Source organism: Seriola dumerili, unplaced genomic scaffold, assembly GCF_002260705.1.
Source record: "Seriola dumerili isolate Sdu_G_001 unplaced genomic scaffold, Sdu_1.0 BDQW01000331.1, whole genome shotgun sequence".
NCBI lineage: Eukaryota > Metazoa > Chordata > Actinopteri > Carangiformes > Carangidae > Seriola > Seriola dumerili.
The window spans coordinates 4,157,820-4,162,719 of record NW_019174586.1 but is presented as its reverse complement, the minus strand read 5'-3'; the positions used below and the strand labels follow the sequence as shown (position 1 = coordinate 4,162,719).

The following is a 4,900-nucleotide window of genomic DNA, read 5'->3' as shown; positions in this document are numbered from 1 at the left end:
GCGCTTAAACAATCAGTCAATTAATCAAATAGTTCAGTGACAGTTAATTAATTAGAAACTATTTTAGCAATATATTTTATAAATTATTTATCCTATGTCATTTGTCAAAGCTAAAATGCCAGACATTGTCTGGTCCCAGGTCTTCATATGAGGATTTGTTGGTTTTCTTAGTTTTACTCTGCAGTAGAATATCTTTAGGTTTTGGTTGGTTGGTTGGACAAAATGAGCTATCTGTATGTCAGATTTGGCTTCAGTAAATTGTGATGGGCATATTTCATAATGTTTTAAATTTTATAGACCTGATGATTAATTTATTGAGCAAGGAAATACTTGTTAGATTAATTGCTAATGAAAATAAGATTCAGCTCTTTATGGATATTACATGTTTGCTAGTTAACATTATTAATTTGAATTAATTTAAAATTCCAAATATGATATTGGACACCAGTAAATAACTATCATTGATTTGAACTGTCACATGCACATATTGTATGTCATTTAAATTCAGAGCCTGTGAAACAGATCTAACACATCTTGAATTTTGATCCTGCCCACATATGAATCTGCCTTCTCTATTAATTCTGGCCTGTTGTGTTGGAGCCAGGATCAGTGAGCATACAAGCTCTGGCTGCCGCTCAAGGTGTGCTATTGTACCCCACATGATAAACAGATGCAGCTGTCATCCCCACATTTTCCAGTGGAGCCTTATGGTCCTTCCCTCACTGACACCTAAGGAAGCTTGAGAGCTTCAGTCAAAATGGCTAAAAATGGAAGAATGATGCTGAAGGCAGACAAATTCAAGTGAGGAGCGAGAACGAGAAACTCTTTGGTATAAAAACTGTACAGATAGACAATTTTTAAGATGCAAATTTATGAATATATCAACTATGTCAACTTTCCTTTATACTGCCTTTTTTCCAAGTAGGAGTAATGATAAAATGGCTGGTGCACAGCATGTGGGTTAGAAAACAATCTCAACTGGCCTGCTACAGAAAAGGACCTTACAGCTGTAGATGCATCAGCCTACACATTAAGTAGCTTGTTTAAGAAACTGAATACTCAGTTATATTGTTACTCTCTACAGTGTTATTTTGCTTGACTAAATACCACATACAACAGGTGACTGTAATTTTTAAACCTTTGAGGTGGGCTGTGTTTCAGTTGTAAAATATTAAACATAAACAAAACACTGGTTGACTAAATAGCAGTGTACACAGTCACTGTTATTGTGAAGCATTGTGTGTTAGTACGCTGTATGGGAACTTTAAAAGTATACTGCATATGTGGGAAAATTACAGTATATATTAGGTCGAATGGTATGTATTAATGTCCTACAATCAACTTTGAATTTCTAATGAGTGAGGTCTCACTCTCAGGCAGCTCTTATCGTACTTTATGACAACTCAGTCTTTTTGACAATACCCTGAGTACTGTCATAAGCTAAATGACCTAAGCGTCAGTCGTGTTCTGTGGGAAACGACGTTTACACAAGTTAATATTGTTAAAATCACAAGTTTGAAGGTCAGCTTTTCAAACTACAAACCCTTACTCCTCAGCATGGTAGTTCCTGTGCACACAGGCGGCAGACAGGAGAGACGGACAAATCCAGGCGATTCGTCCAGCATGATTATTTCAGTTCACAGCTGGCAGCTCGGTTGATTGATGTTAGCTACCGTGATCCGCTACACAAGTAAAACGTCCCAGGGAGGCTCGACTCACAACTAAACCAAACCACCAGCAGCTTAAACGTAACGTTTGGTTAATATCCAAGCGAGATGACTTCGTGGGGAGACTGAAGCTGACCGATATTTTGTTTCGCTAGACCGCAGCCTGCAGCCATGAAGGATAAGCTAAGAAATGCGCAGTGACTATCAGCGGACTGTCCGCGTATCCTGTTTTTATCATATCGCAAAGACTGGACTGAACTGAACGCCATAACCACATTCTATCCAACCACACGTATCGTGGCATGTCTTTATAAAGACGCCCGGCTTCCGTCATGATCAGCTGGTTCCATAGTGTAGCGGTTATCACGTCTGCTTTACACGCAGAAGGTCCTGGGTTCGAGCCCCAGTGGAACCAAGCGTTGTTTTCTGTCCTGAAAAGGCCTCGAGTTAGGGTTCATCAATTTACAGAGTAATTTCAGTGTACGAATGAAATGCTAAAAAATAGTGCTTTCAACTGTTTCTCTAAAGTGGAGGAAAAGACTGTTCGAAGCAACAAATGAGCCTTTTAGAGGGAGCAGAAATAAAACAAATTCATAAATATGTTTGCAAAATGGTACCTACAGGGTATTGGAAATTGAAGCTTTGGAAAAGGGGGGGAGAATACTGTTTTCCAAGAGTAATTAAATAACAAAATGGGGAAATGGCCATATATTATTACAGTCCACATACATTTTCCTTACTGTGTGTTGTAAAATTCACATTTGTAGTTTCACTCATTAACAAATATTGTGGTGTTTAGGAGGAAATATACAATAAAATATAAAAGAGGGGCACTCAATTACACCCACACTACAGGGATTTATTATCATGTCTTCTGCTTCACTGTATGATTTGGGATAAGGACAAGGCAAGAAGTGGGACTTTAATTTTGAAAATCTGCTTGCAGGCATGTTGGTCCAACACAGCAGCAGCTCAGAACAGGTAAACTGGAGTAGAAAACAAAAGTACCTTTGTCAAAGGCACAGCTGTGGAAGGTTACTATTGTCATCTAAGGAGGAAAACCTACAACATAATAGAAACATTTAATAATACAATATACAGCCGTAGGTGGATCAAACATGGCTAATGTTTAATGTTTAATGAGGAACCTAATGATTATTATTTTCATTCTTTTCAGCACACATGGTAAGAATAAGTATAAGTATGTGTGCTGTAACATAATGTGTGGCTGTTCTCCCTTTTTGTGCTCTTTAATTAAACAATAAGAAAATTGTTTCCTAGCACCGTAGCAGTGTAGCACTGTAGCACTGTATCCTGTAGGTACCTAGTATTTGCAAAAAATTATAACTGTATAATTTATTTCTCCTTTCCTCTAAAATGTCTCGTTGTTACTCCCTTGTTCGCCATAGTCTTGTTCCTATGTTTCAGTAAGAAGTGGAATTGTAGGTATTTTATTGGTATGTTATTCATACTATGAAATGACACTGAAAATTGCAGGCTGTATTATAAAGTGTTTGGAAATAATTCAATTGAAATTTATTCATATGACAATACAAAATGATCAGCTGGGGAAAGTTAGAAAATACACTCAGTGGCCACATTATTAGGCACCTAAAAAAATCTAATGCAATCCAATACAACAACTCAGCTCAGTCAAATGACAGAAAACTAGTTTGTTTCATCAACCATTTTCATAATCAATTAATTTCGTTAGTTGCAGCCCTAAGTAGAAGGGTACTCAGAGAGCACAGACTACCAGATTTAAGATTAAAAAAATTAAAATTCATAGTAAATGATCCCAGTCTGCCCCAAGATTTAATGGGCTCTTCCCTGGCCCATGCCACATCACAAACCGGTTCAGTGCTTTTTACATAATCCTGTGGACAAATATACAGACACGGGAAAACATAACCTCCTTGGCAAAGGTAATAATTAGCCTTATCCCATTGATTGCATTCATCAGGACTGCACAAATGTTACAGGGAAAACTGCCAACTTTTGATGTTGTTTGGTCTCTCCATGTGACTGGCATTTCTACATTTTGCAACAACAACAAATCGAATGCTAGAATATGAAGTGTTTCTGATATTTTATGTATTTGGTGAATTTAAAAAAAGATTAACCAAGAAAACAGCTCCACTAGTTAAACACGGTTATGTGTTATGGCACAAAACCTCACAAAGTATGCCTAACTACATTTTTTATATTAAGTATTAAAATGTATTAAGGTTCACTGACTGCAAAAATACCCCTATCATTCAGATTACTATCTGTGTTCTGTTCATATTTTCACCACCAAAGTCTGATATTGGTTGTTTCATGGCCCGAGGCCTAAAGTACCAATTTTCATAAAAAACTGTTTGCATGTAAAGACAAACAGCCAACGAACCAATAGTCCTCGAAGAGGAAGCAACTATTGACAGCTAATATCAGACATGTTGCGCAGAGCCCAACTTCATAGCAAAGTAGTATTCATGCCTCCTACTTATATTGGTAAAAATACGCAAAATGCAGTTTGTAGACCTATCAACCAAGCAATTTGTCTGTATAAAGCCAAGCAAAACCACGCCCAAAATAATATGATCTGACCATGTCCACATCAATCACCCTCCGGAAAAAAAAAAGGAAAAAAAAGAAGAACAAGATGACTAAAGCATACCACATGAAATTAGCCTGTAAGCCTTTGGATATATAGTAGTGATAGACAATCTATACACTAAAAGCATAACTCAATGTCCAGAGAGTGTGAGGCAAGTCATAACTGTTCTGATATTACCTGTTAGTACACGTTTATGGAGGCTGGAGTGTTTCACTGCAATAGACTCAAACAATGATGCAATGTTCACAAAACAATTGGTAAAATGTTATTAACTAATAAACACAATGTATTAACTTTTCATACTTAACAGAGTTGTAGTTGTCTCCTACATGGTGTTACAACATAAGAATTTCTTATGATTTCTTATGATTCTCTTAACACTGTCTAAACACTACTGTGAAATTGTGCCACACAAAATTCTGCCTGTGATCTACAATCACCAGGGAACAGATTTTGAATTCTGAATTTCCTTAAAGGGTTCCACTATATATCACAAGGAGCTGTAAAGAGCGACTTCAAATGTAAATGCACAAATATACTTTGGTGTATTATGGCACAGGAAACTAAGTACCGACATAACAATTACTTTAATTAATTCCCAAATTTTTTAGTTTGTGAAATAAATAGTAACATT

The 4,900-nt window shown here is 36.7% G+C and overlaps 1 non-coding gene across 1 annotated transcript; it reads left to right on the top strand.

The window, feature by feature from the left end:
- The first annotated feature begins 2,009 nt into the window (after positions 1–2,009).
- Positions 2,010–2,082, top strand: trnav-uac. The gene has a single exon. It is a non-coding gene; the product is annotated as a tRNA-Val (tRNA).
- The last annotated feature ends 2,818 nt before the right edge of the window (positions 2,083–4,900 follow it).